This window comes from Hemicordylus capensis, chromosome 1, assembly GCF_027244095.1.
Source record: "Hemicordylus capensis ecotype Gifberg chromosome 1, rHemCap1.1.pri, whole genome shotgun sequence".
In the NCBI taxonomy this organism is placed as follows: domain Eukaryota; kingdom Metazoa; phylum Chordata; class Lepidosauria; order Squamata; family Cordylidae; genus Hemicordylus; species Hemicordylus capensis.
Window position 1 is genome coordinate 311858162 of NC_069657.1, and position 24527 is coordinate 311882688.

The window sequence follows — 24527 nt, forward strand, 5'->3', positions numbered from 1 at the left end:
TTTGTGCCTGTGTTACAGTTGATTTTATACAATATTGGTCAGTGACGTTTATTATTGTCTGTTAGCATACGAGGTATTAAATGTGATATAGATATTGTTCCCTGGTGGATTTTTTGTTGTTGTTGTTGTATTGTAGATTTATAGATCCTGGCACCCTCTGATTTTTCCACTAACTCAAAATATCAGCTTCCTATGTCCACTGATATATATATTATGGATATACCAATCCTCATAGCAAGGGTAACATTGAGAATTGCTCCTTTGGGATGAAAAGGTACAGTTTTAACTTCAAAGGTGTATCTTCCAAGCAGTTTGGAGCCTGGGCACTTTTCCTTTTATAAATTAAGCACTAATTGTGATTTTTTAATATATATATATATATATATATATATATATATATATGGTAGTTTTCTTAGCTCAAAGAGCTTCATGTCCAATCACTGCATTCACATGTAATGTGAACCTGAGGGTCCAATGGACCCATGGTTCTGCCCTCCCCACAACCTCCATATGGTTACCTGTCCTCATTCAGACATACCAGGCAGTACTTTAACTGCAGTCAGGAAGAGTGTAGAAAGAAGGAGGAACTGGCTGTGTGGGCTTCCTTCTGGAATGAAGGACAGCCCAGCAGCCAAACTCAGCCAGAGCGAAGGAGGAGCTTCCTCCCTTAACTCTGATTACTCCAGCATGCAGCATTTGTAACAATCCTGGAATGGAACCTCAGGTAGGAGTGGCAAAACTCACTATAAATCTAAGGTTCAAATTGGAATTTGGAGAGGGGAATCCCTTTGTGTCTGAACTATGATTACATGCATTCAGGCGTAAAAGAAATTCAACCTCAGCCCCCTCCAACTCCAATTTCCCATTACGTGCAAATGGGGCCATTGTTGCAGTAAAGATGTAATGAAAGGATGTGCACGGAACTGGCTCCGTGCACTCCCGGGAGAGCAGAGGGGTTCTTTAAGGGGCAGGAGATGCGCTGTTGACCAGCCAGCCCCCGTCCTGCCACTTTCCCCCTGCCAGTGCTCTCATAAAAAGCAGGCACGCAGGATTGTAGCGTCTCCCCCTGCGCCCTGGCCACTTCCGTGGCGATGCTGACGGAGGGATGCTGCAGTCCCACACACCCACTTTTTACGAGAGTGCTGGCAGAGGGGAAGTGGGGCCTGACAGGTAGGCAGCGCCTCCCTTGCAACTTAAAGAAACCCTCCACCCTACGAACCAGCTTGAACACTGGTCCATGGAACCAGTTCAGCATTCCTACAATGGAGCACCGTATGGTTCCGTGCACATCCCTAATGTAAGGTAGATCATTATTCAAACTGCCATTGACATCTCAGCAAGGGAAGGCCTTCCTATGAGGTTTCTAACTGCCATCAAGTACTCTTTCTGGAGGATTCTAACTGCCATTAAATAACTGCCATCAACTCTCTTCAGAAAGAACTGTATGGCCAAAACAGCCCTGCTCTTCTGCCCTGGACGTTGTCTCTTTGGCTCCTGGATTTGGTTGGGTGTGTGTGTGTGTGTGTGTGTGTGTGTGTGTGTGTGTGTGCTTTGGGGGATGGGTTGCTCTTTGTCCCACCACTGAGGCCAAGGCAGGCAGGATCATCACTGATATCAGGGAGGGAGAAGGCAACTCAATCAAGCTTGCTCTTATGAGGATTTAAAATGAAACTGCCATCAAGACAGAGAGTATTGGCCCTACAGAAGAGAATAGTCATCAAGTGAAGGAATGGAAGCTGTTGATTTGATCTAGAGTGGAAGATCAACATGTGGAGCCCACTCCAGCCAAAACTTTATTCAAATTTTATTTTCTTGTAAGCTACCTTGAAGACTTAAATGGTGGAAAGGCGGAATATAAATACCTTATATGAAAATAACCAAATAATTTTATTGTCCAGTACTACAGTTGGAGGGCTGAGACCACGCAAATTTCCCTGAAACTGTACAGTGACCTCATGGCTTTTATGGTCATTTGAACTGGGACTCAGTTCAACACTGAGTGACACTCAGTGAGCGTTGAGGCTTAGATCTTGCTCTTAACCACTATGCTAAACCGAGCAAAATGCTGGCTACTGGGGTTAATAAAAGCAAGCTAGATTTTTATCGACTTCACGAATCAGATGTTGTGCTAGACATCATTTTTCAGTCTTATGTACTGGAACCATTAGCTCATCATACCTCACTTCCAATCTATGTCCATATGCTGCCACAAATGAATTTCATTCCCCCTGTTTTTAATCACTGCTTAAAACTCCATCTTGACTCAAGTGCAGGATTAAATCTATAAAACACATCAGCACCTACCTAAATATCTTTTAATGAATTGGGCCTTTTATGCAATAATAAATGAAGTTGTCCCACTGGCAAAGAAATAAAAAAATATGGTCTGTTCTTGGTTTTGGATTAATTTCAACGTTTTTTTTTTCATGTTACTTGAAATATTTCTTGTAGCTTTTCATTTACAATTTGTTTTAACATCATTTTAAACGCTTTTAAAATGATTTATTTTAATTTTTCCTTTCTAATTTCCTTAAGGAGAAAGATTTCCTATTGTGAAAGCCCTGGAACTGAGTCCAGAAATTATTACAAGTGTTTATTTGTACTTGCATAAACTTGGAAGAAAAATGGAAGGTAACACACATAACTACTCCTGGCACAGATTCCATAAATACTGAGTACAGTCCTTGAAATTAATCCATATTTTTTAACTTGAATGCAGCACCTCTTCCTTTTTCATAGATTTTGCATAACCAGCATCACAACACTTCGAAATTCTGATGGGGATTGCATGTACATAAAGTGCTTTGAGCACTTTTGTTGAAGAGCAATGTATAAGAAGAATTAGTAGTAGCAGTTTATGCTGGTCTGTGACTGGAATAAATATGATTGCTTGCAGTAGCAGCAGTAGTAATAGTAGTAGTAGCAGCATGCCCTGGTTAGGGGTGGGATTCATGAGGGGGGGGGGAATCATGTTTAAAAAAACCAATCTTCCTGAACATAAAGAGGTAGCATGTTAGGGAGAAGACTACTTCCTTCCCTTTAACAAATGTAATAATAATAATAATGATAATAATAATTCCCCAGTGACGCACTACCTTGGCGTGGTTATTGGGCTTGCGTGAGGAAGGTGAGAGCTATGCCAGAGATCCAACCATACTGGACAGAAAGAGGAGCCAGACAAAGAGTGCCTCTCCCATCAACAATATGGTGAGACGTAACTTTAATAAATCTATACTGGATCGGTCATCGCCCGGGTCAACAAGGACCACGCCAGATGCTGGAGTCCCTGGACATCTGGTGGCAAGTGGGCTACAGGACTCAGGATCTTCAGTTGAGCAACCAGGGCTGGAGACCGCAAGATTACTGGAAGAAACATCGCTTAACCGGAAAAAATATATGAAAAATGCCAACAAGGAAATAATGATCTGCTATTACACGTCTAGCCCAACTAGAAGAGGTTATTTAAAAAGAATGTAACAAATTTGGAAAGAGAAGCATCCAGATACAGAAATAACAGAACAAAGGCAAGATTCATAATAAGAAAAAAAGTATTCACAGGAGTTGAGCTGGAAGAACTGCAAAGAGCAACACATGGAAGAAGAATTACCACCAACTGAAGAAGTTGCTCAGGCGCAGGTGGAGGAGGTGTTGGAAATAGAGGATGCCACTGTTGCTGAACTCTTTCAAAATCTAAACCAGGCAACCTCCCCTTTGCCTTCACCTCAAAAACCCAAATGCCGTTTAACAGAAAAGCAACAAGAACTAAAGCAAAAAATAACTGAGCACATGAACCAAACAACCACCAGGGTTCGACTTCCAGCTCTAAAAACAGTTGCCAAAAAATAACTTGCTAAGGCATTACAAGATGTCAATGCTGCACTTGAAGAAATAACAACCAATAATTTGCAAGAAACAAACCAACTAATGTACAGTGCAGCAACAATAACAACACAAGAGCTCGGATATAAGATCAGTGCACCTGTAAAAAAAGAAAGCAGTACATCACCTAAATGGAAGATTAGATTAGAAAATAAAATCTCCGGGCTCAGATCAAATGCTAGTAAATTGAAAGATATGAAAGACAAGAAGCTGAAGAATGAAAACACCAAACAGTATCTGATCCAAAAATACCACCTCGATTCAAGGAAAATTAGAGAAGTCCTGGAAATAATAAAGCAGCAAATAACAGCAGTGTCAAAGACGATTAGCAGATACGAAGCCAGAATTACACAACACAGGCAGAATCTCCAATTCCAGTCGAATCAGAGACGTTTCTACCAAAGCATAGAAAGAGAAACTGCAAGAAACGTAGAAAAACTAAATAAAGAAGAAACAGTGCAATTCTGGGGGAAATTATGGGACAATCCAATAGATTATAATAAAAAAGCAGGCTGGATGAAAGAGGTCGAAAAATGTAACCAACAAATGCAAGATCTAATAATAACACCAGAATTAATAAGTGAAAGAGCAAAGAAAATTAAAAATTGGACTGCGCCAGGCGACGATGAACTGCATGGCTTTTGGCTTAAACACCTAACAAGCCTTCATAAACAACCATCAAAATAGTTCAATAACATTTTGCAAGGAGGTGATATTGAACAATGGCTAACAACTGGGAAAACTCATCTCATCATGAAAGACCCAGCAAAAGGTGCAGTTCCAAGTAATTATAGACCAATCACCTGCCTGCCAACCATGTTCAAATTATTAACTGGAATAATAGCAGATGAAGTGATGCAACACTTATTAATTAACAAACAGCTTCCAGCTGAACAGAAAGGAAATTGCCCGAACACCGGAGGCACAAAAGACCAGCTGCTGATTGACAAAATGATTTCAGAAAATTGCAAGAGAAGAAAAACAAATCTAAGTGTTGCATGGATTGACTACAAGAAAGCCTTCGATTCATTGCCTCACACATGGATACTAAAATGTTTAGAAACAACTGGTGTCAGCAAAAACATTCAGATATTTATAAAAAAAGCAATGAGCATGTGGAGTACACAGTTAACAATCAATGGCGAGACACTTGGACAGGTTAGCATTAGAAGAGGCATTTTCCAAGGGGACTCACTATCCCCTCTGTTGTTTATAATCGCCATGAACCCACTTTCACAAATACTAAACAAAACAGGCCTCGGATACCAAACATCTAAAACTTCAAGTCAAATCAACCATCTGCTGTACATGGACGATCTGAAGTTGTATGGAAAGTCCCAATCAGAAATTGAATCACTGCTAAACACTGTCCGTAGATTCAGTAGTGATATAGCAATGGAGTTTGGACTAGACGTGTGCTGCATTAATAATTAAAAGAGGAAAAATAACAAAAACAGAAGGAATAGAACTACCCAATGGAAGCAAGATCAAGAACCTGGAAGAGAAAGAACATCACAAATATTTCGGCATTCTCCAGGCTGATAACATTGCACACACTGAAGTTAAAAGAAAAATTGGAAGTGAATACATCAGGAGAGTTCGAAAAATCCTCAAGTCCAAACTCAATGGCGGGAACACCATACAAGCCATAAACACCTGAGCTATACCTGTTATCAGATACAGTGCAGGAATAATAGACTGGACCCAGGCAGAGCTAGAGACCCTAGATCGTAAGACCAGGAAAATAATGACCATCAATCATGCTCTGCACCCCCGCAGTGATGTAGATAGGCTATACCTCCCTCGCAGCTCAGGTGGAAGAGGAATGCTGCAAGTCCATCAAACAGCAGAGGAGGAGAAAAGAGGCCTTGAAGAATATATACGGGACACTGAAGAAGATGCGCTTCAAATGGTCAATAACGGGAAACTATTCAACACCAATGAAAGAAAGCAGGCCTACAAGAAAGAACAAGTCAAGAACCGAGTAGAAAAATGGAAAAATAAGCCACTGCATGGTCAATATTTGCACAATATAAGTGGAAAATCAAACATCACCAAGACCTGGCAATGGCTTAAGAATGGCAGCTTGAAGAAAGAAACTGAGGGTTTAATACTGGCTGCACAAGAACAGGCACTAAGAACAAATGCAATAAGAGCAAAAGTCGAAAAATCCACAACAAACAGCAAGTGCCGCCTTTGTAAAGAAGCAGATGAAACAGTGGACCACCTAATCAGCTGTTGTAAAAAGATCACACAGACTGACTACAAACAAAGGCATGACAAGGTAGCAGGGATGATACACTGGAACATCTCCAAAAAATACAAGCTACCTGTAGCCAAGAATTGGTGGCACCATAAAATTGAAAAAGTCGAAGAAAATGAAGATGTAAAAATATTATGGGTCTTCCGACTACAAACAGACAAACATCTGCCACACAATACACCAGATATAACTGTAGTCGAGAAGAAAGAAAAACAAATGAAAATAATCGACAGCAATACCAGGGCATAGCAGAATAGAAGAAAAAGAAACAGAAAAAATCACAAAATACAAAGATCTACAAATTGAAATTGAAAGGCTGTGGCAGAAAAAGACCAAAATAATCCCAGTGGTAATTGGCACCCTGGGTGCAGTTCCAAAACAACTTGAAGAACACCTCAACACCATAGGGGCCACAGAAATCACCACCAGCCAATTACAAAAAGCAGCTTTACTGGGAACAGCCTATATTCTGCGACGATATCTATAACAACAACATTGACAATAAAATTCAGCCATCCTAGGTCCTTGTCTGGATAAAACAAACCAGTCAATAACACCTGTCTGACTGTGTAAACAAAATAATAATAATAATATATGCAATAAGTTTTTTATAAAGGGTGTATTTTAATTTAATTTAATTTTTAATTTGCATTTATATCTCGCTCTTCTTCCAAGGAGCCCAGAGCAGTATACATGGCTGTTTATCATCACATCAACCCATTATATTCTATCTAGTAATCTTTTAAGTTTTGTCTTTTAGAAGTGTGTCCTTGTGGGGATCCTGTAGAGAGAGTGTGGTGGGTGGAATCAGAAAGAACAAGGAGAGAAAGAAGGAGAAAAAGGGAATGGTTTCTGAATAAAGTCTTAGTTAAACCTACATGAGATGTATTGGTTTATATGAGGGAAGAAGTTATAAAACAACTTTGTGAAGCAGGTTAGGCTGACCAGCCCAGACTCACCCAGTGAGTTTTATGGATGAATGGGAATTTGAATTTAGGTATTCCCAGTCTTAGTCCAACACAATCCAATAACAAGTAGTATTAGAATATGTGATTTCTAATAGTACTCCAGCAAATGCCAGGCAGATTAAACCTTGTGTTTTTTTCCTAAATACGTAAGTCCTAAGTTAATATTACTGGTCAATTTCCTTCAATGTGGGAGTATCATACATGAGCAAGGAAGCTGCTCTATACTGAGTGATGTCTTTGGTCAAGGGAGGCTCCTGCATGAGGCCAGTGAGGCAACAGCCTCAGGTGGCGAGTGTCAGCACTCAGGCCCACCTCCTCCCGTGAGCATCATACCCTAACGGCTTGCACAAGCATGATTTTATAAACCAGAAAGGCTGCATCAGACATCTTCTATTGTGAATCCAATTCTTTGGGTCTGTATTGTACTAATCATGTTCCTACTGGCACCACAGCTGGGGATAATCAAATATTGATGAAATAATAGAAAGTGTGGTCTGAAGCTACCACGAGTGATGGCAGCACAGCAGAAGTTCAAAGTCCCACCATCTTTACTTGTACAGCTGTCATGTACTTCTGCAATAGCACATTTGATGTCAATGAAGATTAGCTTCATGATACATAAGTGGTATGAAAGTGATGTATCAATATTCATAGTAGTAGCTTCTGCGGTTTGATTGGCATTTATTTATTTATTTATTTATTTATTAAAACATTTTTATACCGCCCAAAACTTACGTCTCTGGGCGTTTTACAACAGAATAAAAACAAAGTAAAACATTCATTAAGACAAAAATGGGGGGAACACACACATTACAACAATTTAAAAAAAATTAAAATAATATTTTAAAACTGCATTAAAACCATTAAAACAACATTAATTAAAAGCCTGGGTGAAGCATTGTGCCATTAACACCCATGAATCAGTGCTACTGCTAACATCATCTACCATTTACAGTGGTCTGAAAGAGGTCCAGGTGCCTCACTGCTAGCACTCTACAGAGAACATAACAAAGCAGCATAGCATTATGAGGCAATATTTGGCAGCTGAGTCATCATAATTCATTCTTACTAACATCTGATTAATTTATCATGGTTATGTATACTCCCTGAGGGGTCTTACATTTCTGTACCTCCCCTTCACATTGCCATCTATCATAATGCATTTGTTCCAGATGATTTCTTCACCACTTTTGGGATGCTGCTGTTTCCTGGATGTTGCAATGCTAGATTCTGATCTTAGGCTACGAGTGGATTTCTGATACGATTCTAAAAGCCACCCAACCCACAGGTGTTGCTGTTCATGAGGAGGTAAGTATGTTGGATTCTTGACTCAACTCAGACAAACAAGCTGTGGTGTTTGACAGAAGAAAACACCATATGCATTTGAAGAGGGAAGTGCCCAGCTTCCAAACTGCACATACCAGCATTGCTGCAGGTAGTTCTTGGCTGACAACCAAACAAAGAAAGTATGGGTACCAGGCAATAAATGCTGCTACTACTGCTGCTGCCAAGTTCCCAACTAAAGCAGCACCAGTGCTTGCAAGGGATATCCAGGACTCACCTCTCCAATCCCGGAGAAGCCCCAAAATATACCACCAGTATTGGTGGCCATGGCAGCAGCAAAGCTGTCCAGGAGGTGGGGCAACTCAATGCCACTGATCAGCAAGGGGTAGGCTCAAGTTTTGCCAATGAGCAGGAAGGCAGGGCTGGCCCCATTCACTGCCACTTGGCCATGAGGCAGAAGAAAGGAGCCCAGCTTGTCTGAAGTCCATATGGAAAGGAGAAGGTTGGGATGAGCTGCAGCCATGAGCTACCAATGAAGGCAGAGAATCAGCAAAAGGAACATCCAAAAGGAAGGAGCCATAGCACGTAGAAGGGTGGGGCCCCAGGAAATGCAAGGGCTGCAGTCCCTGAGACCCCACCAGAGCAGAGTGAACCCAGGGAACAACAGTGGAATGGGGGGGAATCTGCTTGTCTCTTCATGCAACCATTTCAGTCTTTGAAAGAGGAACTAGTAAGTAACTAGTAAGTAGACCATTAATGTTGTCCAGGATCTTGTGCAGTGACATTCATTCCCACTGGCAGGTGATCAGATCCTGGACTGTTGATCTATGCCCTGTGTTTCATAAGACACTTATGGTTATTTACAAGTATGGTTATTTGCAAGGCATTGGCCCCTGATGTGTGTGTTGTTATGGGTTCTGCTTAAGAACTCTATTACACTGGCATAAGAATCAAGCACTGGGGTTTAGTTTTGCCCTGAGCTAAACTGACTTTTGCATAGTTTAATAAAGCATTATATGCCAACTGTGTTGTATTCATTCTGCAATTTTTGCAGGGGGCATATTTTATCGGACAATTTCCATTATGACTAATATGCAGCTTTTTCTTATTTAACATACACATTTGCATGAACAAATGTTCAAACTGATAGCTTAGAAAGGCATAAACGTAATCCAAATCTTTCTGAACCCTTTGGCTTTCCGTGTAAAGCATTATGACAAACCCACTATAACAAGTACAAACTGCCCACTTTTTTTTAAACTTCTGACCTGCAGCATTTAGAATGCTTCCAATTGTATGATGTAATTAAAAACCAGAAAAAAATGAATGCATAATAGTGGCTTAGAATAGAGTCTATTTATAACAACCCTTGAGGTGACTTTCACTGTAGAACTGGCATCCAAACTAACTCTTGCATTAGTGAAAACATGTTGCTCCAGTGCAAGGATATTGCTTGTTCCATTAAACTGGGAGCTTGCATTCTAGTTGTGCTAATGCAGCAGAGTCAGGAGCACATGTGCAAGAACTTGTGGCATATGAAACCTTTTGCTCAGGCCATATATATTGCAGAGAATGATGCTAAGCTATCAACTCTCCTTGCACAAAATCATTTGCACAAGTGGACCAAGAACACAAGAGGCTGAGCAACTTTGAGCATCCACTCACATGACCTTTTGGCATGGGTTCATCTTTCTCTGCTCCATTAATACGTTAGACTGGATGTTAGCCATTACATGGACTTTTTTGATAGAGCAAATACATTTTCAATGAAAATGCACTCATAAGCTTCCACATGGACATTACTCCTGTCAGATTTGGCTTTGTTTTATTTTTGTCCCTCACTGTTCTAGTATTAACTTTTGCATGTTTCACACACAGTCTCCCATCATCCTTATTATTTAATATTTCTTTTTAAAAAACAAAACTCCTAAAATGTACTAGTGATTGGTGGGTAGTAGCAGAATATCCAGGGATGCTTTGGAGCATTTGTCAATGTTTGGCTTTTCTTTCTACAGCTACCATGTTGATGTACATGTTTGATGTGCTGCTGTGAGTGCATGACTCTATTATGTCAGCAATATTCCTGGAATAGCAGGACTATTGAATCACCCTACCCAGTTCTTTTGCTTGCTTGCTTGCTTGCTTGCTTGCTTGTTTTTCTGCTATTGAATATATGCGATTTCACCAAAGAACTCAAGCACCTACACACAACCCAAACAATATGATTCAACATGATTAATAAAGCGGGGCATTGGTGGGGGGAAATGAAATACTTCCTCTGACGCATGCATGCCACATTCCCAATCTTATCAGAAGGAGGAACAACTAGGGGAGTCTCTCTCTCCCTCCCTCCCTCTCTCACACGCAACCAAAATACATGCTTAATGTGATGTCATTTGGCCTTAATGAACAGTACAAACCGGTGTGATTGGGGTTTTAAAAGGACAACAAATTTACAAAGAATCCAATGGTATTACTATATAAATCAATAATATACCTAAATTCACAATTATATAATGGCACATTTATTATAAACTCCAAAACAATGATTAAAAACATAAAATATACTACATAAAACATTAAAATTTAGTTGACTTTAAAAACCATAAAATCATACAAACTGCCTATGTGGTAGAGTCTTATAATGATTGGCAGGATATGTCAAACATCCAGTCTCAGCAATACAGGTTGAGTATCCCTTATCCAGACTGCTTGGGACCAGAAGTGTTCTGGATTTTGGATTTTTCCGGATTTTAGAATATTTGCACAATGAGATAACTTGGGCATGGGATCCAGAGCACCAAAACAGACGCCAGGCACCAAACTGAGTAGGGAGTGGAGGAGGGGGGCTTTCCCTTTTCCCTTTAGTGCCAAAGTGAGAACATCGAAAACATTAAAAAGCTTAACAATAAAAACAGAGACACAACTAGAGAGAAATACAGACAAAACCCGTCACTAACAGCCTTTCAAAATAAGTAAGTTTTGACTGCATGTTTCAAAACAGCAAAATTGGGTGAGTGAGTGAGCTGACGAGTTTTGTTTTTTGTTACGGCATGGTGTCCAGATTTTGGAGCATTCCGGATTTCGGATGTCCAGATAAGGGATACTCAACCTATATTCAGAATTGTATTAAGATTCCAAAAGGAAATAATTCAATGATGTAAGGAGTTCAATGGATATCCACGGTGCAGTCCACTAGATCCAATTAATAATGAAGTTAAGAACATAAGAACAGCCCTGCTGGATCAGGCACAAGGCCCTTCTATTCCAGCATCCTGTTTCACACAGTGGTCCACCAGATGCCGCTGGAAGCCTACAGGCAAGAGTTGAGGGCATGCCCTCTCCTGCCGTTACTCCCCTTCATCTGGTACTCAGAGACATCCTGCCTTGGAGGCTGGAGGTGGCCTATAGCCCTCCGACTAGTAGCCTTTAATAGACCTCTCCTCCATGGAGTTATCCAGACCCCTCTTAAAGCCATCCACCAATCCGGAAGAAAGATGAAATCACATAAACTTTCTTATTAATATTCAGGTTAACAATAAATTTCAAAACAAGGTTTCTTGGTATGTCCTAAAGGCCCACTAAATGTGTTTCAACCAAAAATGGTCTTCTTCGGTGGCTTACACTCTAGGTCTCTTGTCTTTGTAATTCTTTTTCGTAACCTAATTAACAAGGAGAAAAAATTAGATACAAGTGTCACCACAGATAGCTAATGGACTATACTTCTGTCCCTAGTATCTAAGTCAGACTTGATAGTGTGTGTCTGTGTGTGTACAATAATTCTCCCCTATCTTCTGAAAAATAATTATGTACACATAGATACCCATGTATATCCATATGTCATTATGTTTACATACACATGGGGGGGGATTATAGCCAAGAGCAACCCATGTCCTGTTACACTACCTCACTCAAGTTTTATTTCACCATACTCAACTAAAGAAACTATTATTATTTTTAGTTACTCAAATTAGGATTGCATTATTTCCAATGGTGTTAGTAAGTCCAGTTCTTAACTCTTGTGAATACACACTTACATCCAGTTGAAAAAGTTAGGAGGGTAATCCATCTATCAATAGTACATTTTTGCAGAATCAGGATGTGACACTTTAAGGATCAATTCTATTGAGATCTCATGCAATCTATTTTATTAATTCTCCTGGGTGTGCCTTGGAATGTGTGTCCCAGAGCCCAGCTGATTGGCTGGGTGGCGGATGCGCCTGATTGGCTGAGGTGCACCCAGGAGGACTGGTTGCCATGGAGGCCAGAGGTGGCGGGCCAGGCCTGGCTGTGGAGGCAAGGCCCAGGAGGGGGGAAAGGTGGGGAGGGCAGAAGTGGCAGTGGGGAGGAGAGGCAGCTGGGCCCGGAAGCAGAGACCGGGGCAATGAGGGGCAGGGGAGAGGTAACCGCTGGCCCCAAAAAGCATACAGATACTCTGTGCAAGGTAAGCTAGTGTTATTTAAGTCCATAGCAAAGTTCACACTTAGCTACAAAGAAAGTCAGAACCAAGACAATTGCTGGAATACAGTTCATAACCATAAGTTAACAGGCAATATCCTTAACTTATTCCCTACTTGTAAGAACCTCTAGTACGGGAAGATAAAGTTAGATCAGCACTCCACTCATTACCAAGTTGGAAGGCTACAGGAATTGATGGAATAGCTATAGCAATATGGCAGGCAACAAAAAAAGAATCAGTCAAGGCTCTAACCAAACTATGCCAGCAAATTTGGAGAATGACACAGTGGCCAACAGATTGAACGAGGTCAGTCTACATACCTATACCAAAGAAAGGAGACTTATCAGATTGCACAAACCATCGCACAATATCCTTAATTTCACATGCTAGCAAAATAATGCTCAGGATCATCCAATGTAGATTAAAGCCGTACGTAGAAAGGGAAATGCCGGACGTTCAAGCTGGTTACAGAAAAGGCTGAGGAACAAGAGACATCATTACTGATGCACGCTGGATAATTGAGAAAGGCAAAAAATACCAAAAAGAAGTCAATGAAGCTCTTCAGACAAGCAGAAAACAGGGTTACATTCTGAAAGCAGATAGAACCCTATTTTTACCTCATAGCAAACAGACGGGTACATGCTGCAAACCCAGCAGGGAGTGTGAGTGACAGACGATTAACTTTTTAAGGTTCTCTCCTTGCTAGCATTGTTGGTCCTCCAGCCCCGCTCATGGCAACAGCAATCCGTGAGTGGACAGAGCAAGCACATGACCCAAGGAGACCATTCAGAGGGCTCCAAGCTGCAGTCCCACTTTGTAGCTCTCTGATTGGTAGCCTCAGTTAACCCTTTCCTGGCAATTGCAGCACTGTCAAAGGAACTGAACTCCGTCCTGATGCCCAAAAGGAGAGAGAAGACTAGAGCAGCTGCAGCTGCCAACCAGCCCCAAAGGAAGAGTCACACACACACCCAACGCACTCCTCAGATCCAGGAGGGACACAGCAGATGCCCCCTGGAGCAATTGCCAGATGCCGATGAGAGCAATTGCAAGATGCCCCCATAAGTAGCCCAGGCACAAGGCAAACGCTGTACACCGCAGCATGGTTTGAGAAGGCAGAAGGGAGAGCCTTCCCCTCGCCCGCTCACCCTCCTTGCAGCTGTGGCTCTCGCCTCCGTGGCACCCCACCCCACTGTATAGTGTGTGTAGAGGGTAAAAGAGAGAACTCCCCTTGCCCCCCCCCCACTGCCACTGCCGCCATGAGGCCGAACAAGTGATCCTTACTTGGACAGTCATTCCAGCGGGCGCTCCCACTCCACCAGCAGATGGAAGGAGGAACCGGCGGAGCCCAGAGCGGTGTACTACATACTCAAGTTCCTCCTCACAACAACCCTGTCAAGTAGGCTAGGCTGAGAGAGAAGTGACTGGCCCAGAGTCACCCAGCATGTCTCATGGCTGAATGGGGATTTGAACTCGGGTCTCTCCAGTCCTAGTCCAGCACTTTAACCACTACACCACACTGCAGGCAAGGGCAGCTGCAGGCAAGGGCAGGGACACCCCTGCTCTTGTCCAGTGACTTGCAGGGGACAGAAAGGAGCACAAAAATCCCCATTCAGCCATGAGACTTGCTGGGTGACTCTGGGCCAGTCACTTCACTCTCAGCCTGACCTACTTCACAGGGTTGTTGTGAGGAGGAACTTGAGTATGTAGTACACTGCTCTGGGCTCCTTGGAGGAAGAGTGGGATATTCTATATTATTAATTCTTCTAGACAGGCCATGTGCCCTGCGGGGCGGCTGGAAAGCAGTTTGACAGTTGGATCGGGGGCGCTGTGAAGCAGCAGGGAGCTCGGAGGCTGGGGGCAGCTTCGGGAGCTGAACAGTTGGCTCTGAGGGCTGCGGGCAGCAGACGGTTGGCTGAGCTGTGCCATGAAGCGGCAGGGATCAGGGAGTTCGGAGGCTGTCAGGCGAGCAGGTAACAGCCCCTGGCAGTGGCAGGGGGAAGCAAAGACTGCGAGACAGAGATAGAAAGATGGAGGACAGAGAGCACGAGACTTGCGGAGGATGAGCGGGGGTGGCGAGAGCGAGCAAGAGCATTGCGGGAGTGGCGAGAGACTTGTGGGGGCGATTGGGGGTGGTGAGAGACTGGCAGGGGGTGAGCAGGGGTGTCAAGAGCGAGAAAGAGCATTGCGAGAACGGGCGAGAGCGTTGTGGGGGTGGAATGCCACAGGCTCAGTGCAAGATCACACAGATGCTCTGAGCAGGGTCAGCTAGTAAAATGTAAAATGAATGAATAGTATGACATGTGTCTGTGCAACTATTCGCCTTAGGGGATAGGGTTGCTATAGGAAAAAGGATTTGAGCTCCCTGCCTGGCATCTCCAGGTCAGGCTGAGCAGGAATCCTGCCTGAGATCCTTGGGAAGCCACTGCCAGTCTGTGTCGACAGTACTAAGACAGTACTAAGCTGGATGGACTAATGGTCTGACTCAGTGGAAGGCAGCTTCCTCTGTTCATATTTTCCCTTGGGCTCATTTGCAAGGTGCCTGCCACTTTAAGGAAGCTCAGTGCTGTTTGCTGGACAGGCTTTCCCCAAGCAAACTTCTGCTTGCTTTGCAGCCCACTCTTTTATCCAGTCTCTATGGTATCCCCGGGGAGGGAGCCTCAAGCAGGGTCCTACAGCGTTCCGTGGCTCCACACGGGCACAGGGAGGGGGTAGGCAACCTCCCCTGCTTGCTGAACCTGGTTTTAGAGGAGGGGCTGGGAACTGGGTGACCCTCTTTTGACAGAGCCCTGTGTGAGCACTTGCCAAGGTTCCACACAGTAGTGCTAACCCCACCTTCAGACCTCAAGCCCTGTTTTTGCTGGTTGTGAGAATAGCTTCAATATGTGCTTTATTGACTACAGAAAAGCCTTCAATTGTGTCAACCATGTAAAGTTGTGGAATGTCCTTAGGGAAATGAGTGTCCCAGAACATCTCATTGTTCTCGTGTTCTCTATATATAGGACAGGAAGCCACAGTCCAGACAGAACGTGGTGAAACAGACTGGTTCCCAATTGGCAAAGGAGGCCAAAGGAGCCAGCGTGGTGTAATGGTTAGAGTGCTGGACTAGGACCGGGTAGACCCAAGTTCAAATCCCCATTCAGCCATGATACTAGCTGGGTGACTTTGGGCCAGTCACTTCTCTCTCAGCCTAACCTACTTCATAGGGTTGTTGTGAGGAGAAACTCAAGTATGTAGTACACCGATCTGGGCTTCTTGGAGGAAGAGTGGAATATAAATGTAATAAATAAATAAATAAATAAATAAGGCTTGGCTTTATTCTTTCTCCTTATTTATTCAATTTATATGCTGAACATATACTGAGAGAACCTGGATTGGAAGAAGATGGGTGTGGCTTTAAAGTTGAACGAAGAAACATCAGTAACCTGCACTATGCTGATGACATCACTCTAATAGCTGAGAATGTGAATGATCTGCAAACTCTAGTAATGAATGTCAAGGAGCACAGTGAGAAAATGGGACTATGACTAAATGTAAAGAAGATTAAACTAATGACAACAGGTACGGTCGGCAACCAACCTCAGAATGGATAATGAAGACATTGAAGAGGTGGATAGCTTCTGCCTTTTAGGTTTGCCACCAACCGTAAAGGATCCAGCAGTCAAGAAATACGCTGCAGACTAGCATTTGTAGAGTTGCAATGAAGACTTTGGAAAGGAGATTTAGTTGCCGTGATGTTTCTATACCTACAAAAATTAGAATCATTCGGACAGTGGTTTTCCCCATGACACTCTATGGATGCAAAAGCTGAATTTTGAAAAAGCAAGATGCTTTTGAACTTTGGTGCTGGAGAAGATTTTTGAGGATACCATGGACAGCCAGGAAAACATCATAGAACAAATCAATCCAGAAGTGTCATTCGAGGCACAAATGACCAAGCTCAAACTATCATACTTCGAACACATTATGTGAAGACCCGGCTCCCTTGAGAAGTCCATAGTGCTGGGGAAAATTGAAGGAAAGAGAAGAAGAAGATGACCAGCAGCAAGGTGGATGGACTTGATTACGACAGCAATCAGAGAGACATTAAAGGCCAAGTTGAAGACAGATCATCCTGGAGAGAATCTATCTATGTGGTTGCTAAGAGTCGACACCGACTTGACAGCACTCAATCAATCAATCTCCTCTAGAAAATTGCTTATAATGTTAGATTGTCCTCCTAATTTTGAAAAAATGGATACAGAGGTGGTATAGAAAACTACATTTGAATATAGTGAAAGTTGAAACCAAGACAAATCCTAAAATATAGTCTCAATACAATAGGCAATATGATATATTGTTTAGCTATTGATAGACTGCCCTCCTAACCCTTTCAATTGGATGTATTCATGAAAGTTAAAAACTGGAATTATTAACACTATTGGAAATATATGCAATTCTAATTTGAATAATTAAAGATAATAATAGTGTCTTCAGTTGAGTATGTTGAAATAAAGTTTGTGTAATGTTGCAGGATATGGGTTGCTCTTGGCAATACATTTTCCCCCTATGTGTATGTAAGCTTATTGATATATAGACATACTTAGATATCACTAAATTGGAGAGTTTAGAAGAGGTTGGATGTCCATTGGAGATGGACATCCAGTCTCTTAGAACCACCATACATACATTATCTTCAGTAAATGGCAGGGTGCACACTGGAGGCTCAAGCTTGGAAATCTGTATCCTTCCACCTTTTCTCATAAGATCATCTACTGCTTTGGGGTCTGGTAAGATCATCTACTGCTTTCACATTTCTGGTTTATTTAGAAGTGTGACAGTTTGGGGGGACAAAACTAGAAAAGCTTGGGAAAACATTTATATGAGGCCTTTTTATTTTTATTTGTTTGTTTGTTTGTTTGTTTGTTTATTAAAACTTATACCGCCCTTCCAAAAGGCTCAGGGCGGTTTACATTAAATTTTTTCAGTGTTTCCAGTGGAAAAGGTTGACCTTTAGAGAAAAATTGAAACTTTCTAAATTATTTTCTAGGAATGATTCATAAAACAAAATGATACATTAAGGATTTAAAGTATAGTTGTTTATATGATATCCTAACAAAATGTCAGTGCTACATGAGAAGCTGATGGAACATCATGACTGACCTGCCAGGGCTACGGAAGTAGCATGATGCAAGTGCCCGCATGCTGTTTCAAGTCATTGTGGAACTACCTGTCTCCACAAGGTTCCTGAGATTGCGTTTCACATGCACAGCAGCCCTGGTGGGTAAAACATGCCCATGTTCCATTGCTCAGCATGTTAGCTAGCATTAATAAATCACATACGCCTAAGCATCCATTAATCAAAACAATACCCAGTGGTTACACATTACAACACCTTCTGGCATTGCAGCTGCATTTTATAGATTCATGGCATGTTTCTGGAAACACAAGAAACCAAGCCAATCAAAACTTATTTTGTCACTAAGGGACTATGTTGGTGGATATGCATACATATGCACACACTACCCTTGTCATTTTTCAGTTTAGTATTCAGACTAGCTTTGCTTATGTTCTTCTTGGACCCTTAGAGACAATATATTGGAGCACGGCTTTAGAAATTCTACTTCTGTTCTTTCTGCTTCATACATTATTACCAAAGATGAAAAGTCCAGAGCTGGTTTGTTGTTAGTGATGGAGCATGAGACAAAAACATGGAGTGTATGTGACCTTTCTTTTAAAAGAGCCAATGTGCCTCCTTTGCTTCATTTCTAGTGATATATATATCCACAGAGACTCAGAGTAAGATCTGAGAAACAGACTATGTACACATAGTCTCTCTATTTTAGCAGCAAGCTATTATTCTTATAGTGTCTGATTCTGCACTTGGATTTAAAACTGATAGCATGAGTAATTTTTCCTGGAAATCCATACAGAGATGTAAGTTATCAGATCAGACTTGTATTACTATATGGAAATTATTTTTATGTGATGACAAATCCTTGACATGGTTCAGTCTAACTGGACAGTAGAACTCCCACCCATGGCTGCACAATTCCCTAAACCAACCTTTGAAATGAATACAGTAACAAATACAATATGATTGAAATTAAGTATTTTCTTTTCTAAAATCAGAACACAATTTTAAATCAGATTAAATTTACAACAGTAATCACGCTGCCCTCAATAATAATAGCTCTCAATTATTCAAAAGTCTGATAAGAAAATACTGAGTTCTCTTCAGAACCCTCAGGATACACATACAGGTGAAACTCGGAAAATTAGAATATTGTGCAAAAGTCCATTGATTTCAGTAATGCAAATTAAAAGGTGAAACTGATATATGAGACAGAAGCATTACATGCAAAGCGAGATAAGTCAGGGTTATCGGACCTCTGAAAAGTATAAGCATGCATATGTATTCAGTACTTGGTTTGGGCCCCTTTTGCAGCAATTACTGCCTCAATGCGGCGTGGCATGGATGCTATCAGCCTGTGGCACTGATGAGGTATTATGGAAGACCAGGATGCTTCATTAGCGGCCTTCAGCAGTTCTGCATTGTTTGGTCTCATGTCTCTCATCCTTCTCTTGGCAATGCCCCATAGATTCTCTATGGGGTCAGGTCAGGCGAGTTTGCTGGCCAATCAAGCACAGTACACTGTATACTTTTCAGAGGTCCGATATTGTTCTATTCTTCAATCCTTGTCTTCTTGGTTCCATGTAATATTCTAATTTTCTGAGATAGTGGATTTGGGGTTTTCATGAGCTGTACGCCATGATCATCACAATTATAACAAATTAAGGCTTGACTTATCTCGCTTTGCATGTAATGTGTCTGTCTCATATATCAGTTTCACCTTTTAATTTGCATTACTGAAATTAATGGACTTTTGCACAATATTCTAATTTTCCGAGTTTCACCTGTAAAGCAATGTCCATACCACACACATATATAATCTTGGAAGCAGTGAGAGAGAGAAATAACCATTAAAAGAGTCATCTTGCCCTTGGCCAAGATCTTGTGGTGAATGCAACTTGCTTGAAGGGTAATGAAGATACCACTTGATTACAGTCCTCCCAATTTTAAAATTCTCCCCAGCACAAGGCAACTTGCCCCATTTCTGAAAGAAGGACTCTCTTCATCACCTGTAACAAATAGAAACAGGCCCATAAAATGAAATATTTGCAGGCTATAGAATCTAAGCAAATGAGTTGTGGTATGCAAGGACAAGGCAGTGGAGTTGAGTCAGAAATATTAACAGTTTAATTAAATAGATATTATATACAGAGGGGCGAGTGCAGTCTGCCTTCAGTGCTACTGGCTGTTTGTTAGTCCCGCCTCTACCCCAGGACTGAAATACAGGTAACTAAAACCCCATTCAAAAGCTGGCCTGGATTAAGGAATGGGTTAACCAAAAACACCCCACAGGCCTCCTTCTGCATCTGATCTGGTGTAGCTCTACACCCTTATTTTCCAGATTCAGAATGGATTTCCTGTATTTATTCCCTTTCATTGGAATAAGCAATTGTTGATTGTTAATTGTTGTTAATAAGGCTGGTAACAGCATGGGTTACATGCACAAGGGCTCATTCCCAAATAACACAGTTCATCAGGCCTAGTTCAACCAAAGTCTTGTGGGGAGGGACAGCATCAAAGGTCAGTATTGTTGGGAAGCTGCCAAGGGCTTACGGCCCTCAAAAGGGCCAATGTGAGACCACCTCCATGAACATAGTTAGTGGTTGTGGTGGTGGCAGGTGCGGAGCCAGCCAACTGGCAGCCTGTGTCTGACCCCACCGCCGGCCCCTCTAGTGAAGCCCTGTGTGCTTTATGCCCCATCCAAAGGGGTGTGGCTTGGGCTCCGGAGAGCCCAAGCTACCTCTTCTCCTGTCCATTTCAGGCAGCGTTTGCTGCCTGACAGCCTTTATTTCTCTTTCTCTCCCTCCAGCATATTTAAACAACCTTGTGCACGTGACCTTACGGGTTTTTTTAAGACAAAAGACAAAGCAAAAAAAACCCTGCCCTAACTAAATAAATATCTGAGCACTCTGGTTCAGTCAGTTTTCCCAGTCATGTATACCCTTGGAGAAGGGCCCATAGCTCAGTGGCAGAGTGCATTTGGTGAATGCAGAAGGTCCCAGGTTCAGTTCCTAGCATTTCAGGTAGAACTGGGAAAGACCACCATCTGAAACCATGGAGAGCTTCATGCAGACAGAAATATTGACTTAGATGGGCCAATGGTCTGATTCAGTATAAGGCTGCTTATACTGTGTAGGGATGTGCACAAATCGATTTTTTTGATTTGATTTCTGCCCCAAACAAATCACCCCAATTTGTTTTGTGTCCAAATCTACCCCCACAAATCACCTCCAGATTCGATTTGTATTTGATTCAATTCAGTTTGGTTTCAGATCGATTTGGACCACTTATCAAGGTCCTAGGGGCACAAAATTTGGATGGTGGGTAGGTCCCAATGGATGCCACCTACCACCCAGTGTTCAATACGGTGGGCTACTTGGTTGATTTTTAATGAATTGCTTTAGTTTTTACTGATTTTGTATATTTCCGCCATAGGACATAATGGGGATTCAAAGTTGCCCTATTCTAACCCTAACATGGATCCCCAGCTTTCATTTTTTAAAAAGCTAAGCTGTACCCCTCGTAGAAGTGGAATTATGGAACAAGATTTGTGGTCATTTTTCAAATGTTTTGATTCTTTGGTGTATAATAACTTTTCCTCATAATGAATCTCTGTGAGGATTCATTGCACACCTTCATTTCATCTGTTCATTTGCACTGTCATTGGACAGTGCCAACTGTCAACTGCCATGTGTCAACTAAACCCCCTACACACACACACACACACTGGGGTACTCAGTTTATTTTTATTTTTTTAATGATTTTTTGAAGTGTTTAGATTCTTTGGTGTCTTCATTACACACCTTCATTTCTTCTGTTCATTTTGACCCCACTGCTTTGCTGGTAGGGGTGGGGAATTAGTGGCATCCCATGTTCCGACTACCCCCCAACCCACAAGCCATTGGGTACTCAGGTTATATTTTAGGAATGTTTGAGGTGTTTAGACTCTTTGGTGTGTAATGAATCCGCATAGGGATTCATTATGAAGAAAGATTATTAGACACCAAAGAGCCTAAACACTTGAAAAAATTTCTAGAACATAAACTGAGTAGTACCTCACTGCCTTGCGGGTAGGAGGGGTGTGTAGTTAGCACGTGGCAGTTGACATTTGGCACTATCGAAAAGACAGTCAAAATGAATAGAAGAAATGGTGTGTAATGAATCATCATAAGGATTCATTGAGGGAAAGTTATTATACACCAAAGATCCAAACACTTGAAAAATAGTGACCACACATTTTGCTCCATAACTCCACTTCTACAAGGGCTAGAGCTTAGCTTTTTTAAAAAAAAAAGAAGAAGAAAGCTGGGAATCTGGAGAAATTAATAGGAGGGATCAAAATCTTGAATCAATTCAAATCAAATGAGGCATGATTCAATTTGGATCCAAATGTGGCCAATGAACCACAGGGGTGATTTGTCTCTAAATCACCCAAATCAGCTAGATTCAGGTACAAATTCAATTTGCACATCCCTAATACTGTGTGATGCCCACATATTATAAGATCGCTACATGAAACACTGATTTGCTGTGTGGAATCGCACTTTCTCTGCCATAAACACATAACTCTGGAATAACAAACCACAGTCATAGTTTGATGCTACAACCTCACAGTTATTGGTAGGATCCCCCATCCACATATACCACAAGATCTTAAGCTCTGCTCATATAACAAAGCTTAAACCAAGCCCACAAACATAATACAATATAAGTTTACATACATAAAATTACTACTCCAGTGGTTATATCTCCAAAATATTCAGAGTGGTTAACCAAAAAATGTACAGAGGTTTAATCTATGATTTTTGTATACTGAGTCCAAAGCATGACTATTGTTACAATAGGAATAAACAGTAACAATAATATACATCAGAACTGCAGATGAAACCACCTCCTTTGGTGAAACCACCAAAAATATCTCTGTCAGGGAAACATTTAAGGGTGTAAATACACATTAAACTAACAAAAAGTTTTTGAAAAATACATTAAAGTCACTGGCAAATGACATTGTGAACATGTTCATTATTGGGAACTGATCCCCACCCCCTTTTCTCAAAAATACATTCCACCTTCTACAGCCCAGAAATTAATATTGGGGTTGGCGGGAGGGTCAGGTAGGGTCTCAGTCTATTAAAGTTCAATTTGCAGAACGTTTAAAGTTTTTACTGCGAAGGAAAATTAACAAACACCATGGCTATCAGAAGCTTTGGTCTTTATGAACACTTTAAACAGTTGTTGCTGTTGCTACATTTGTTGTTCTTGTCACTTTTGTTATTGTGAAATAACAAGTTTTGTAAAAATAACAGATATTGACTAAGTTTGCACCACTGCAGCACAGTGATGGCTATCATTCCAGGACCATTGAATTAGACTGCCTGTTGGTTCGCATCATGTCCTCATAAATCCTCCGCCTCAAAACCAGGAGATCAGTCATATCTGCTACTGAGGAGACTTTCAGTTTTAGCTCAACAAAAAGAACTGGTTTCCGCCTGCTGCGCCCCAATTAAACATCCAAAATTCACCATTAATGTCGATGTTCTGATATGGGCAGTGTGTCACTTGCAACACTGGATGGAGTTCAGAATGATTCAGCAGTATTCCATTATACCACAGGCCTCATTGCATGAGTGAGGAAGCCACTAGCACATCACAGAGTTGATGATGTCACAGATTCAGACCATGGTAGTCCTTACTGCTCATGCTCCAAGGCCTCCCGTGCATCATGCAGCCAATGGCTTTGTAGACTAGGGATGTGCATGAAGATCTTTGGTGCCGACGGGGGGTAGCACTTTAAGGTGGGGAGGGAGGGTGTACTCACCCTCCCGCCGCATTTCCCCCGCCGGCGCGCTGTCATTTTGAAGCCCCTTGGGGCGGCAGCATTCCTCCCTGCCGCCCCGTTTCCCCCGTTGGCTGGAGGTGGCTGGAAGTTGTGAGCACGCATGCCCTTCTGCCATATGCGCGCGCACGCGTGCTCACGACTTCCGGCTGACGGGGGAAACGGGGCGGCAGGGAGGAACGCTGCCACCCCGAGGGGCTTCAAAATGACAGCGCACCGGCAGGGGAAATGCGGCGGGAGGGGTGAATACACCCTCCCCTGCCCTTAAAGTGCTACCCCTGTCGGCGTTTCGGCGCCGAAACTGCCCCCAGCGCCGAAACATTTTGGAGGCCTTCATAATGGCCTCCGCAATGTTTCGGGCACAAGCCTATTGTAGACCCTTCAGTACAGAATCATAGAGTTGGAGGGAGTATTGTAGGCCATTTAGTTCAATCTCCTCCTCTTGCAGGAAACCCAAACCTATAGCATCTCCAACAAATGGCAGTCCAGCCTCTGCTTGAAGAGCTCCAGAGAGGGACAGTTCACTTTCCCCCCTACTACCTAAGAAATTGTTTCATTGTCAAGCTGCTCTTACCATTAAGTACTTTCTCCTAATGTTCAACTGAAATCTGACCTTCTGTTAATTAAGCCCAGTAGATTTGGTCCTACGTTCTGGGGCAGCAGAGAACATTATCTTTGCTCTGTGCTATGGGACAGCTCTTCATATATTTAAAGAGTGATATTATCCG

At 42.1% G+C, this 24527-nt stretch overlaps 1 long non-coding RNA gene across 2 annotated transcripts in view; it reads left to right on the forward strand.

Moving 5' to 3' along the window:
• LOC128341045 (uncharacterized) overlaps positions 1-24527 on the forward strand; it is a 37687-nt gene that overhangs the window by 2574 nt on the left and 10586 nt on the right. For both annotated transcript variants that reach the window (XR_008314164.1, XR_008314165.1), the window contains exons 2-3: positions 2536-2631; positions 8283-8418. This is a non-coding gene — a long non-coding RNA (uncharacterized LOC128341045). The remainder of the gene's footprint in view (positions 1-2535; positions 2632-8282; positions 8419-24527) is intronic.